Raw genomic sequence first — 14,151 nt, 5'->3', positions numbered from 1 at the left:
GCTTCCTAAGTGAAAGAGCTGAAAAGCAACTAAGAGGCTGGGTTTTATAGTAGGAAGAACACTGGAAAGGGCAGCTGGGTAGCTCTGCGGATAGAGAGCCAGACCTAGAAATGAGAAGTCCTGGGTTCAAATCTGACCTCAGACACTTCCTAGCTGTGTGACCATAGGCAAGTCATGTGGCCCCAATTGCCTAGCCCTTACCACTCTTTCTGCCTTGGAGCCAATACTCAGCAATGATTTCAGGAGAGAAGGTAATGATTGAAAAAGAGAGACAGAGAGAACTGGATTTGGGGTTGAAGACTTTGCTATATGACTTTGGGCACCTCCCTTATCTGGAACTTAGTTTTCTCATCTATAAATTGAGAGGGTCATTTATAGCAAGCATCTTTGACAAGCGCCTCATTCCTAAATATATGAAGAACTGAGTCAAATTTATAAGAATACAAAATGTTCTCCAATTGACAAATGGTCAAAGTATATGAACAGGCAGTTCTCAGATGAAGAAATTAAAGCTATCTTTAGTCATATGAAAAAATGCTTCAAATCATTATTAACTAGAGAAATGGAAATTAAAACCCTCTGAGATGCCACCTCGTGCTATCAGATTGGCTAACATGATTTAAAAAAAAGAAAAAGAAAACTGTTGGCGGGGAGGTGGGAAAAGTGGGGCATAAGAAGCTATGAGTGAAGCTGGAAAGTGATCCAACGGTTCTGGAGAACATTTTGGAACCAGACCCAAAGGCCCATAAAATTGGACCTTTGACCCAGAAATACCACTACTAGGTCAGTACTCCAAAGAAGCCAAAGATCGGGGAGAAGGACTTACAAAGATATTTAGAGCGGTCCTTTTGGCGGTGGCAAAGAATTAGAAAGTGAAGGGATGCCCATCACTTGGGGGATGGTTAAACAACTTGTGGTATATGATTGTAGTAGAACACTGCTGTGCCTTGAGAAATTACAAACAAGATGATCATTAAGAAAATCTAGAAAGACTTGTGATACACAGGCAAGGGAGCAGAACCAGGAGAAAAGTATACACAGTAACAGCAATAAAGTCCAATAGCCAGTTGTGAATAACTTAGCTATCATCAGCAATACATGGATCCAAGACAACCCTAAGAGCCTCAGGCCAGAAAAGGCTATCTATTACCACAGAAGGAACTGGTGGACTTGCAATGCAAACTGAAGCACGCCATCCTTCACTGTATTTCCTCCATGAATTTTTCTCTGGGGTAAGTGATGTGTGTCTCCTTTCACAACATGATGAACATGGAAATCTATACTGTGTCATATATTGCCTGATATGTATATCATATTACTTGTTGGGGGTGGAGGGGGTAGGAAGGAAGAGAGCATGGATCATAAAATGCCCAAAAATGATCAGAAAAATTGTGTCTACTATAATCAGAGAGAGAGAATTTTAAAAAATGTTTCAATAAATGAGATGGTTAGATTCAAGTTATTTGTCAGATTCCTTCAGCTCTAAATCTTGTGATCAGAGGAGTCACCCTGAAGAAATGGCAAAACTTGAAGGAGGGGATGCCCTGACCCTATAGGTGGGGGCAAAAACCTAGACAGTGGGGCAGCTGGGTGGCTTAGTGGATAGAGAGCCAGGTCCAGTGACAGGAGGTCCTGGGTTCAAATCTTGCCTCAGACATTTCCTAGCTGTGTGACCCTGGGCAAGTCACTTGACCCCCATTAACTAGCCCTTATCACTCTTCTACCTTGGAACCAATATCAACTATTCTAGGATAGCAGGTAGGGGTTTAAAATTGAATAAATATTAAACTTTTAAAAAATCCTAGGATAGGAAGAAAGAAAAATAGATTTGACTAACCCTAGGCAAGAACTTAGAAGTAGGTAAACCAGATCCTGTGCACCCTTTGACTTCCCCTTCCAGCAGTTATCACTGTCAGACAAAGAATATGGAGCAACTAGACTTTGGTATTGTCATCATCTTTTCATTAAAAAATGAAAATGACAAAGGGGAATGAATTCCATCATAGTCAGCTGATATAGTGATGATCATCTCAGAGTATTCTGGTTTTCCTTTTACTTCTGTGAGTTTCCTGTTCCTCCAAGGAGCCAGTCACTTTGATCAGGATCGTGTTCCATAGGGAAAGTGACCGCTAAAGTCACTAAACTCCTTTGATAGGCTTGAGGTGCAGACAATGCCAAGATTGGGCAGCTCAATCACTTAGGACAAGTTAGTGATGAGATAGATGACTTGCCCTGAGGCTCAGCTACATGCCTGATACTTTGGCTGAAACTTTCCCCTTTCCCAGAAAGAAATGGCTACAACTGAGGTCTTGTACCCATTGTCCCTCTGTCCTTCAGCCCTGGGCCAAACAACACTCATTCCCCTCCAAATATAACTGCCTTCACTAAGCGCTCTCTCACTCTCTCTCTCTCTCTCTCTCTCTGTCTGTCTGTCTCTCTCTCTGTGTCTCTGTCTCTGTCTGTCTCTGTCTGTCTCTGTCTGTCTGTCTGTCTGTCTGTCTCTCTCTCTCTCTTTCTGTCTTTCTCTTGGTCAACCTGGTTCTCCTTTCACCTAGTCCCACCCCTCCTACCCTATCCCCTCCTGGAGTCTCACTATATTGACGTCAGATTTGGTGTCCACACCAAATTGGTCCTAGCCTATGGCAGATCAGAACTCCTGAGGTCAAGTGATCCAACAGCCTCAGCCTCCCTGGTCGCAGGGATTACAGGCAAGCACAAGGACTCTGTGCCTCCCCCCTGCTTTAAAACTCTCCCCTCTTACCAGAATCTGCTCTCATAAAAATGATTCCAAGTGCTTATATTTTAGCATACAATAACTTAAGCCAAAGGAGTGAAGCTCCAATAGCAGGATTTCAGATATTATGGTAGAAGAATGAAGTGTCACATTTTTTAAGTGTCACACCACCTAAGAAAACCACATCCAAAAGTCTGGTCTTGCGAAGGTGTCCCATGGAAAGACAAGGGTGTGGGGAGGGGCGCATAAGGCTAAAAATCTGGGTGGGTGGGTAGCAAGGCAGGAAGATGAGTCTTCAATCCCAACCAACTGAAAATCATTTAAAAGCATGCAAATAAGCTTAAAGCAATACAGATAGAGTTTCTACTAGTAAATACTTTCAATTTCCAGGATGGGAAATGTGTTATATGCAATCCGACACAGCTATTGGCAGAGTATGTCCTGTCCTTGAGAGAGAACAGCCTGAGAGGAGGACGTGTATGTAAGGAGTCAGAGGGAAAGCTGGTAGAAACCACCAAAACTGGTGCCCCTGTAGCAAGGAATATGGTAGACGGAGTTCAAGTCCCATCTAATCTGGAAACCTAGAAATAACCACACTCAAGAAGGGGCGGGAGAATTAATAATAGCTCACCTTCATATAACACTACACAGCTTTTTTTTTAAGTGCTGTTCTTGCAACAACTCTGTAAAACAGGGTTACAAAAAGCATTATTTACCTATTTAACAGATGGGGAAACTGAGGATCAGAGACATTCACAAGGAGGCAGGAATTAAAACAATATCTTCTAATGTGGCAGCATTCTTTTCATAAGACAATGTTCAGTAAAGTGGTGAAGGTACCAACAAAAGCAAGGTGACATATATGCTTTTTTATAGAACACAAACTATCCCTTATTTGGGCAGATGTTGTCCCAGCCTTTAGTTCTAGGGACAGATCTTTCAGTCAAGGGTTGGAAGGGAGAATTATCAGGGAGGGATACATGAGGAAATGTTTCCTTTTTTTTTAACCCTTACCTTCTACCTTAGAAGCAATAGTATATATTAGTTCCAAGGCAAAGGAGCGATAAGAACTAAGCAACGGTGGGGCTAAGTGACTTGCCTAGGGTGACATAGCTAGGAACTGTCTGAGATCAGATTTGAACCCAGGACCTCCTGTCACTAAGCCTGGCACACAATCCACTTCCATTATTTTTATAGTGCCCATTCAACATCCCAAATAAATCTGATTCTGGAGTCTTTAACGATGGTTAGAGTTATTTGGTTTAGCAGGAAATGTCCCTCTCTCTTGCATCTCTCTTGGATGGTCCCCATATTTGTTTAGATGGTACCATTCTGTCCAAGATCCTGTTTTCAGGTGTCTCAGTGGGGTGACTCTTGCCTTATTCAACAATTTCAATCCATCCTCTGCAGGAGAGAGGAGTTTCTTTGAATATGCCAACAGATAAAACAATAAGGGAGGAGGGCGAATGGCCTCAGAGGGACAGAGGGAGAAATCTCCTTACGAAGCATCCTACCCATAAATGCCACTGCTTAGCTCATTCTTTGCACAGGGGAATGCATAACCGTCCAGATACACATGGTTTCATCTCTTCCTACCCTTTGAGGCATTATACTACTAATTATCAGCCAAAAAATCTCTCTAGTTTGTTTTGAGCCCCCAACCAGGGAAGCCTGAGGGGTTTTTTAAGAAGAGCTTCCTTCACACTCTAGTGTAGCTGACCACAAGCTCCTTCACACAGCCCTAGAGCAAATGAAACATACAGCCCAATCACGAATCTGGGTTAACCACAGCTTTTATCTTAGCTTATAGAGAACAGCAACAATCAAGAAACATAAACTTTGGAACAGATACATGCTTTCCCGAGAGGGACATGGAAAGGGGAAAGGAAGGATGGAATCATCATCTTACATCATCTCCCCTCTGACAAAGTCAGCAACCAGGATCTGGCCAGACACTCGTCCTGGCCCCAGAATCTGGTGCTGGTCACATCCCAGCAACCCTGATCTTACCAGCTTCTGCTCTACTAAGCATCTTCAGACACTGTTGCCTGCTTCCAGCCTTCTTTGTGTTTCTTCCTTTGTTTCCATGGTAGCAGCCTGGGGTGTTGCTTGTGGCAGCAGTGTCCCAGGCAGGGGGGCGTATTTGGGGCACTGGCAGCAGCAGGAAGCCAAACTGGCCCCCTTTGCCTCCTCTCCCCATCTCTGGTCTTCATAACCCCTTGGCTTTTACACTGATGTCAGTGCTTATCATAGTGAGTGTTGTCGTGTTCTTCCCTTCTTCTATGGAAAGAAAGAACAGGAGCAGAGTTTTCAGCCCAGGATTCAAACAGGCAACAATTGGTAGACCCTCAAATGGGCAAGAATGTGTAGACCCTCAATTATACGTATGTACCTCTGAGAAGAAAGAAAGGAAAGGCCTGTTATGGCTGGAACATTCCTTTAGTGCTCAGTAAAATAGAAGAGAGTCACTTTGATGGTTAAACTCATGGCATTTAGGGCATTCCTTTAAGGGTGCTATAATTGGGTTCTATGCAATTTTACAAGCAAATATGGCGGCTTTGGGGAGCAAAACTTAGTGACCAAAACACAAGATCAAGACTTTTTACTCTGGAAGAAGATTGTGCTGAGCCCAGGTCTGCTGCTGACTTACTACTGAGGGACATCCTCTAATCTCTGAGACTGGGAAGTAACTAGTAAGTGGGAGAAAATCTTTTCCCCTTTTGATTAGGATAATAAGAGAAGGATCAGGCATTGCAGAGAGGAAGGGATAGGCTAAATCAGAGAAAGAGAAACTTCCTAAATATTTATACAAACTTAACACCCATGAATTCAGATATACATAATTAGCACTCAAAAAAAAAGGCAAAAAAATACATAAAATAAAAATGTTTAGGGCAACTAAGTGACTCAGTGGTTAGAGAGCTGGCTAGAGATGGGAGGTCCTGGCTATGTGACTTTGGGAAAGTCATTAAACCCCAGTTGCATAGCCCTTACCACTCTTATGCCTTGGAACTGATATTTAGAATCAATTCCAAGGTAAGGTCGTTTTTGTTTGTGTTTTAATGTTTAATAACACATTAAATCCACACCATTATCCCAAGGGGCATAAAATCCCAAATCAGTTCGCCCAATCGTGCTCATTCTTGCTCTGAGAAGCCTTAGAGTGAGTCATTACATTATTTTGCACCAAACATTAGCTCTTGTATTAGTCTTTGTCTGGAGTCTCACTTGTAATAAATCATCCACATCAGAGCAATGCTTCTCTTTGTTTCATTAATGTTATTTATTTATTAATAATGACCCCAAAGTAAAAGAGTAGTGATGCACGTGGCTCTGCTAAGCCTAAGAAAAATAGTGAAGTGCCCAGGTATATCTACATAAGAAATATATATTAAATAATCAGTCAGACTATTAATGCACAATTTTCAAGTCATGTGAAAAGGCTTGGAACACTTTGGTTGCATAAACAAGGTTCGACTATAATTAGAATAGGACAAAAAGAGAATGGACTGCTCTGATAAACAGGGAGCTCTCCATCTCTCAGGATTGGGGTACTCCAGAAGTTTTTACTTAGATAGGAACCTGTTTGCTTCCTTCAAGACCAGCTCTCTATATTTTATGAGATCAAGTGAGATATTTTTAAAATTCACCATGCCTGACAACTAGCAGGTGTTTAATAAATGCTTATTCTCTCTCCTCCCTCCCCTCTCACCCTATACAGTATAGGAGCGTTAATGTTGAATTGGATTAAAATATGATTTAGACAAAATGATCTCAAGAGTGCCTTCAAATTCTAAATTTCTTATTCGGTAACTACAAAATGAGTAAACACATATAAAGCATTTCACAGTTAAGTGCAATCTAAATACTTAAAAAATTATTATTATATATAGGCAGTTAGGTGGCCTATCATATGGATCATTACATCATCGAGAATCAGAAAAACTCGAGTTCAAAAACAGCCTCAGACACTTAGTAATTTGATTCTGAGTAAGTCCCTTAACTGCCATCTGCCTCAGTTTCCTCAACTATAAAATGAGGATAATAATAGTATCTGCCTTTAAGGGTTTTTGTCAAAATCAAATGAGAGCCCATTTGTAAAAGTGCTAGGCACAATACCTGGCACAGAGGAGGCATTTAATAAATGCATTATAAAAATGAATTAATTTAATTTAAAATTTTAATTAAGTAAAAAATAAGTAAGTAAATAATTGAAAAGAAGCAAATTTCCTCCATTCTATAGTAGAGCCAATAACACTTGCCACTGGCACACATCAAATGACCCTGAGACTATTGTTCCCTATAAATTCAAGTCTAGAGTCAGCATATTCTGCTGACAAGGAGGTGGACAGGACCTACCAGCTGGATCAGGGAGAGCCAAAAGGAAATAATATCAAAGGTCCCAGGCCACTTAGCCCAGTCTAAGGAACTGGACCATCCTCAAGCACCCATCTCGGTGTCTAGCATACTTAATGCTTAATAAATATTCCTTGAGTTAATGGCTAAATGGTAGGATGAGTTTCCTTGGTGTCGTTCTTTAGCGTTCAACGTTTTATGATCCCACAAACCCCAGTGCATCAGGTCCTTCTATGTTCCACTATCTCTTGAAATCTGTCCAAGTGACTTCTTCAATTAATGGGTTAAACAATAGGAGGAACTTCAAAGGATTCTAATGACCAGAAAAGCAGAGATCAAAGATTTGTTAGTTTGCAGAACTTTGTTGTTTCATTGTTTTCAGTCCTTACAGACTTTTCATGGCCCCATTTGGGGTTTTCCTGGCAAAAAAAAAAATAATTGCCAATTGATTTGCCATTTCCTTCTCCAGCTCATTTTTCAGATGAGGAAACTGAGGCCAACAGGGTGAAGTGGCTTGTCCAGGGTCCTCCAGCTACTAAGTATCTGAGACCTGATTTTAACACAGGAAGATGAGCCTTCCTGACTCCAAACCAGCACTCTGTACCAAGAGGCAGAAGCAGAAGTCAACATAAGCAAAGAACCAAAAGCAATATCCTGAAGGAACATTTGTCCTTTCTTGTCCAACAGGCTTGACCTAGAGACATCTGAAGAAGATCTAAATCAAGATTTAGGTACAGAGCAATAGTTCAGCAACAAAGGGCTCTGGAGAGAGCAGAGTTCAACAGCTTTGGGGCACTGAGCTTCACTCCTCTCCCAGAATACAGTTGCCCTATTAAACTGTAGAACCAGGAAGGAGACAAATCTCCCCACTGAACCTGATGAGGTACAGCTGCTATTGCAATCGGCTGAACTCAGCAGGAAGAAAGTCTTGGCAAGAGGTAGAGGCCAGTTTGGAGGCTAGGTAATTGGTAATCATCAAAAGAGTCTACACTTTTTCACTATTTTGATATTTATTGTGGTGGTCTGTGATCAGTGATCTTTGATGTTACTATTGTCATTGTTCTGGGCCACCAACCAGCCATGCCTGCCCCTCTCCCTCTCCTAGGGTCTCCCTATTCCCAGAGACACAACAATATTGAAATGAGGTCAATTAATGACCCGCCATGACCTCTAAGTGTTCCGGTGAAAGAGTCAATGGATGGGGCAAACATCATCTGTTGTCTTATTTTAAGAAACTGCCACAGTCACCACCACCCTGATCATGTAGCAGCCATCAGCATCAAGGCAAGACCCTCTCCTAGTAAAAAAGATTGTGACTTGCTAAAGGCTCAGATGATAGCATTTGTTAGCAATAAAGTGTTTTTAAATTAAAATGTGTACACTTACAAGCTGTGCAATCCTGGGCTGCCTCAGTGTTCTCTCTGTAAGAGGAGCTGGAGAAGGAAATGGCAGGCCACTTTAGTATTTTTGCCAAGAAAACCCTAAACAGGGTCATGAAAAGTTGGACGTGACTGACAAAATGTTTTTTTAAACATAATACTTGTACACTTAAATAACAGACCACAGCATAGTGCACACATAATTTTTAAACACACTGGGAAACCAAGAAATTCATGTCACTAACTTTATTGCAATATTCACTTTATTGAGGTATCCTGGAGCATGGCACCCACAGTCTCTCCAAGCTATGCCTATACAAATACTATGAATGCTCCAGATTGAAATAACTGGGTTAACTGTCGGGTTTCCAGGGATGGTAATCTGGTTTGGGAAGGGTACTCAAACCCAGGGCAGGCAGAGGCAGACCCTGAGCTAATAAATACAGACTACTCTATTGACACAGAATAGTTTGGGATTTAATAAACAAGGGAAGGTGAAAAGGTGATTTGGGATCATCTAAACTAATGTTAATCTATCTATACCCACCAGATCTAAAAAATCCCTTCACAGGGATTTCTTCTAAGGGAACTTCCTACTCTACTTCTCCCTAACCCCAAAATATCTAGTCCCTGATCTTAACTAAAACCCTCAACACCCCCCCCTTTGTTGGATTTAAGGAGAGGGTCTGTGTAAGGCTTTGCTAAGGCCAGGGAAGGTCTTAGATCCAAAATAGACCCAGACTCGATCTCACAGTCTCTGTAGATGGATCAGGTTCACCAGGAACTGCCTCAATGAAATACAGCAATCAGGAATCAGGAAAGGATTAGCCACCAAGGAAATTTGCAGCTAACACCTCCAGAGATTCTCCTGAGAGACAGCTAACAGTCATGGTCTCAGCCTAATCCCCTTCAAAGTTCCAGAATCTTCCTGCTGGTCTCATGCCACTTCTCTCTGCAAATGTTAACTCTTTCCTTACGACAAGATACACACAGCCTGCCAGCTCACGCTAGGAAAGGCTTTTCCCAAGACACAGAGAGTAAAAAGGATTCCTAAAGTCATACAAGTAGAAATAGAGTCAGAACATGAAGTAAGGTTCTGTGACCTGTGGAAGTAAGAAATGGAGAATGGTTTGTAGTAGGAGCTAGGAATAGCTGGGACTGATGACCTGCCATTCAAACAAGAGTATTCTTTTTGGAGTGTGACCTGGAGAAGCAGCTGGAGGCAGACCAACTGAAGGCTGAACTTTCTGGCTTGGAAGAGGAAAGAAGTGGGTTATCTCTTGGGGTTTTGGAGACTGAAGCCTGAAGGTGAGCTTGGGTTTTGAAGACAGAAGAAAGAAGGACAAAGTCCAGCTCTCTCTCTGATTTGCTCTGTTGTGATAGTGACTGAACTTCAAGAACTATCAGCCATTTCCCAATTGAACTATATTTCACCATCCTTCAAAATAAGGCTCATTGCAGTATTAGGGAAATCCCATACCCTCGCTCCTTCCATTTGATCCTTCCCTGTCTTCCCCAATAAGCCCCTTGCTTAAGATAAAGAAGAGAGAGTATTTTCTTTGAGACATCATAGAACTCACCCTGAGTTGATTTAGAGAAACCAGAAGAAGAATCAACAAGAAGAAGAGGGAAGAAGAAGGGAAGGAGGAAAAAGAAGTTAACAGCCTGATCTGTTAGTTATCAATTACCAATCAAAATAGTCCCTTATTACAGACCCCCAACCAATACTCTTCCTACTATAACTCTAGCATGGATCCCACAGAATTCTAGAGCTCTTGACTAACCCAGTGTTTCTGCTAATCATAATTATACAATTATGGCATAAGCCCTCACTGAGTACATTCTCTACCAACAGACTCAGTCAGGACACAAAAAGTAAATAAATTGAATAGCATTTGATTGAGACAGAACAGACAAGTAATAACCAAGAAAATAAATCCTCAGAACATGAAGAAGAATCATCTTCTATGATGGTGAGGTCAGGGGCAAGGAGGAAGAGAACACTCTTTAGATAATCCATGCTCTGAAAGAATTGTCTCCCAGCTAGAATACCTCACAACTCGACCTCTCAACAACCTGCTGTGCCTCATTACTTCTTGGGTCTATCTCTCACAGCTCCCTTGCCATGGTCCAGAGGTTTCCTTTGCTGTTATTGATCCATTCAGTCTTGAGAGTTATAGGCAGATAAAGCTCCTCCCTCTCTCTTTGCCCTCCTCTGAGGCTAGGATTAACTGCTGCTCCACCATATGCACTCTTGCTGCTCTTACTTTGTCTTTTGCTGTGGCTAGATCCTCCTCTGGCTAAAAATGTTGTCATTATTTTTTGAGATCAGTCGGAGCCAACATGCCCTGGAATCTAATCAACACTTCTTCAAATCTCTTGTTAAATTGGCTTCGCCAGAACTGGCTGACACACAAAATGACTACTGAATTAGCTATCAAACATTTCTTTTTCTTACCCAATCCTCATTTCACTGATGGAAGTCTCTCAGCCCTCACTCTCAGCTGGGTTATGATGAATGACTTTCATTCAACTTTCATCATTCCCCTGTCAACTGGGACCATGTAAATAACCTTGAAACTTTGCAATGCCAGAAGAGGAGGAGATTCGTCCTGCTTCATGGTAAAGGTCTCCATCAGCCCCTTCCACTGGTGGCATCCATCCTTCATTCCCACCTCTAAGCAAAGTCCTGTCCCTCTTAGATACCATGCAGTATGACTGCACTCTGTGCCATGCTGGGTCCAGATCACCTATTACCTCAACTGTCTTGTTCCTTTCTCACGCGTCACCAAATGGTTTTCTCAAAGGTTGCTGTGTCAAGGAGGGAGGGATGCATTTCCCCCCAATACCCTATCATTAGTCCATAATGAGGTTTATTGTTGTTTAAGCTCAACTACACTGAAGGTCATAAGAAGCCTTTGTGGGATAGCCCAGGAACCTATTTGTAGTTTTGGTTTTAGGATGTCTAGATTCAAACAATCTATTTACAAATAAACTTTTTGGAACACAACCCATTTGCAAACTGGGATGGAGACAGTGAAACCCCAGTGATATTAGGTTTCACTGTTTTTATATTGATAAATCTTTTCTTACATAATGCAAATCCCCACATGCTCAGATGTGAATCCCTGGAAATGGACGATGAACAGTTTAGCCTCTTGTTTCCCGCCCTCGCCCTGCCAAAGAGTGATTGTGTGGGTGCCTGCTACCTTACACTTGAGAAGTTTTCTATTTGTTTCAGGAGATGGCAGGTCTGTACCTCATCAGTTAATGTCAATATTGTCCAGTGTCTTTCCCCGGATTAAAGCGATTTTCATTTGTACAGTTGCAATAATCATACCTAGGCTTCTTTTGATCCTTCTTTGTTCCCTCAGCATCACTTCACACAGGTATCCCATATTTCTTTGAAGTCTTCATCTACAGCATTCCTTGTGGCTATCACATGGTACCATGCTGAGAGACAGCGAAATCGAATACTGAGGCAAAACCAAAAAAGTGATGACTTTTAAAGAGAAAGAACTTCTAAAACTTCTTGGCTAGATGAATGGGAGGACTTGTGTACAGGCCAGTACAGGCCTATAATTATGAAAGCTTGTCTCTTGAACCATATTTCCATATCTGTCAGATCTGAGTAAAGTATGGGTTAAAGCTGGCTGAGGCATGAAATCTGAATTGTTTGGGTTTAAAAAGTCAAATAACCCACATTATCTGCTTGTAGACATACCTCTCTGGGGCTAGATTGATGTCTGTTAAAAATAATGTTGTTTTTTTTAAACCCTCACCTTTTTCTTAGAATTGACACTAAGTATTGGTTCTAAAGCAGAAGAAAGGTAAGGGAAAAGCAAATGGTGTTAAATGCCTTGCCCAGGGTCACACAGCTCTGAAGTATCTCAGACTACATTTGAACCCAGGACTGCCCATCTCCAGGCCTGGCTTTATTCAATTAATACCTGCTGCCCCAGAAGGAGAGGAAAAAGGGAGCCAGAGAAATGGAGAGAGGTAGAGAGATGCTCCAGGATGAGAAGGCCTCCGGCAATGAAGGCAGGCACTCAAGGGTCAAGTAAAGCCAGGACAGGGAAGGTAGTTTGGGGTCAGGTCATAAAGAGTTTTTAATACCAAAAAGGAGTTTTTGGTTTGATACTAGAAGCAATAGGAAGCCAGGGGAGCTCATCAAACAGAGATATGGCATGGTTTACCAATGGTTTCTTGATTGTGAGAGTACAGTCTCTTGGATATTTTTTTTAATCATCTTTTCTTCCTTCATGTATTCTTTTCTCTGGGTTTTCATAAAATGACTGTGTCCTAAGATTTAGAAGAACCACATTGGCAATGGTGCAAAGGATAGACTGGAGAGGAGATCAATTAGAAGGCTACTGTAGTAGTCCAGGTGAGAAGTGAACGAGATAGAATTAGGGTGGTGGCTTTGTGGGTGGTGAGAAAAAGGACAGAGAAAAGAAGCAAGTCTAGTGTAAAGACAATAAAATGTAATACTTGATTCATAAGTGGGATGATGAAGAAGAGTGAGGAGTTAAAGATAACTTTGTAGTTAAAAACCAACATAGACTGGAAAGATGGATAGGGAAGATGGGGGAAAAGGTGGATTGGAGAAAAAGATAATGAGTTTAGTTTTTAACATGTTGAGTTTGAGATGTGTATAGCATATCTAGTTTCAAGTGTCCAAGAGACAGTTGATAATTATGGTAGTGGAATTCAAGAGAAAGAATAATTTTGGATATAAAACCTAGAGGTCATTTGCATAGAGATGAAAATTAAACATATGGGAGCTGATGAGATCACTGAATGAGACAGTAGAGAGAAGACATCCCAGCTTAGAGCTTTGGGGTACACCTACATTTGGGGAGTAGGTACTTCATCACTAGCAAAGGATGCTAAGGAAAAGAGTCAGGTCAAAGATGCAATAGGAAAGTGTCCCAAAAGCCTAGTGAATATAGACTTCCTCTCCTCTCACTCTTCAACCCTTTACTTTCTGACTTTCAAATTCATCGCTCAAATGAAACTTGACTTTCCAAATTTCCTGGTGATCTTTTAATTATTAAATTGAATGATTCTTTCTTAGTCTTCCTCCTTCTTGACTATTCTGCATTTTCTTCCTTCATGTATTCTTTTCTCTGGGTTTTCATCTGACCATCTCTTCCTGCTGGATACTCTCCCTTTGGGGGGTTCCATGCCTCTCTCTAGCCTTTGCTCAGATAAGGAAAGAAAAGCCGAAGATGATCAGTAACTGGAGGTAAAATAACTACTTTCTCAGGCTCACTTGGGCAGAACACTGGCCCCCTACCATTTTCTATTCAGGTTTCTGGGAGATAAGTCCCTCTCCCACCTCCCAATTGGCTATATACAGGTTTGGAAGTCCAAGAGAAAGAAAATAGCCAGGAAGAAAAATACAAATCATTTCATAGTTCATTCTTGCTGCTCATAGAGGGGATAGCTTATCCAACAGATGTCCATCCTCCTGAACTCTTGTCAACAAATCAACAAGGAGCAGCTCCAACCACTGGAAACCAATCAGAAGAGTTCTCTAAGTTTTCTAAGAGTACTCGCTTGGCAAGTAACTAGGCCTATGTCAACCTCCACTCTTGGTGTCTCTTCTGACATCTCATTGAGTTGTTTGGGGACTCAAAACTGAGCAGGAGCTCCCAATCAAGCCTATTCCAAAAATAC

General features: G+C 41.6%; 2 long non-coding RNA genes across 4 annotated transcripts in view; both read right to left on the bottom strand.

The window, feature by feature from the left end:
• The window catches only part of LOC130459006 (uncharacterized), a 26,895-nt gene extending 23,307 nt beyond the window's left edge, over positions 1-3,588 (bottom strand). For both annotated transcript variants that reach the window (XR_008918313.1, XR_008918314.1), the window contains exon 1: positions 1-3,588. This exon is cut by the window's left edge and continues 186 nt beyond it. This is a non-coding gene — a long non-coding RNA (uncharacterized LOC130459006).
• The window catches only part of LOC103098394 (uncharacterized), a 164,641-nt gene that overhangs the window by 133,502 nt on the left and 16,988 nt on the right, over positions 1-14,151 (bottom strand). Inside the window, exons 2-3 of one of the 2 annotated variants that reach the window (XR_008918312.1) lie at positions 11,810-11,945; positions 4,745-5,014 (exon numbers count right to left, since the gene is read on the bottom strand). This is a non-coding gene — a long non-coding RNA (uncharacterized LOC103098394). The remainder of the gene's footprint in view (positions 1-4,744; positions 5,015-11,809; positions 11,946-14,151) is intronic. The other variant, XR_008918311.1, reaches the window with a different exon arrangement.

This window comes from Monodelphis domestica, chromosome 4, assembly GCF_027887165.1.
Source record: "Monodelphis domestica isolate mMonDom1 chromosome 4, mMonDom1.pri, whole genome shotgun sequence".
Taxonomy (NCBI): domain Eukaryota; kingdom Metazoa; phylum Chordata; class Mammalia; order Didelphimorphia; family Didelphidae; genus Monodelphis; species Monodelphis domestica.
This window is presented reverse-complemented; position numbering and strand designations above follow the sequence as displayed.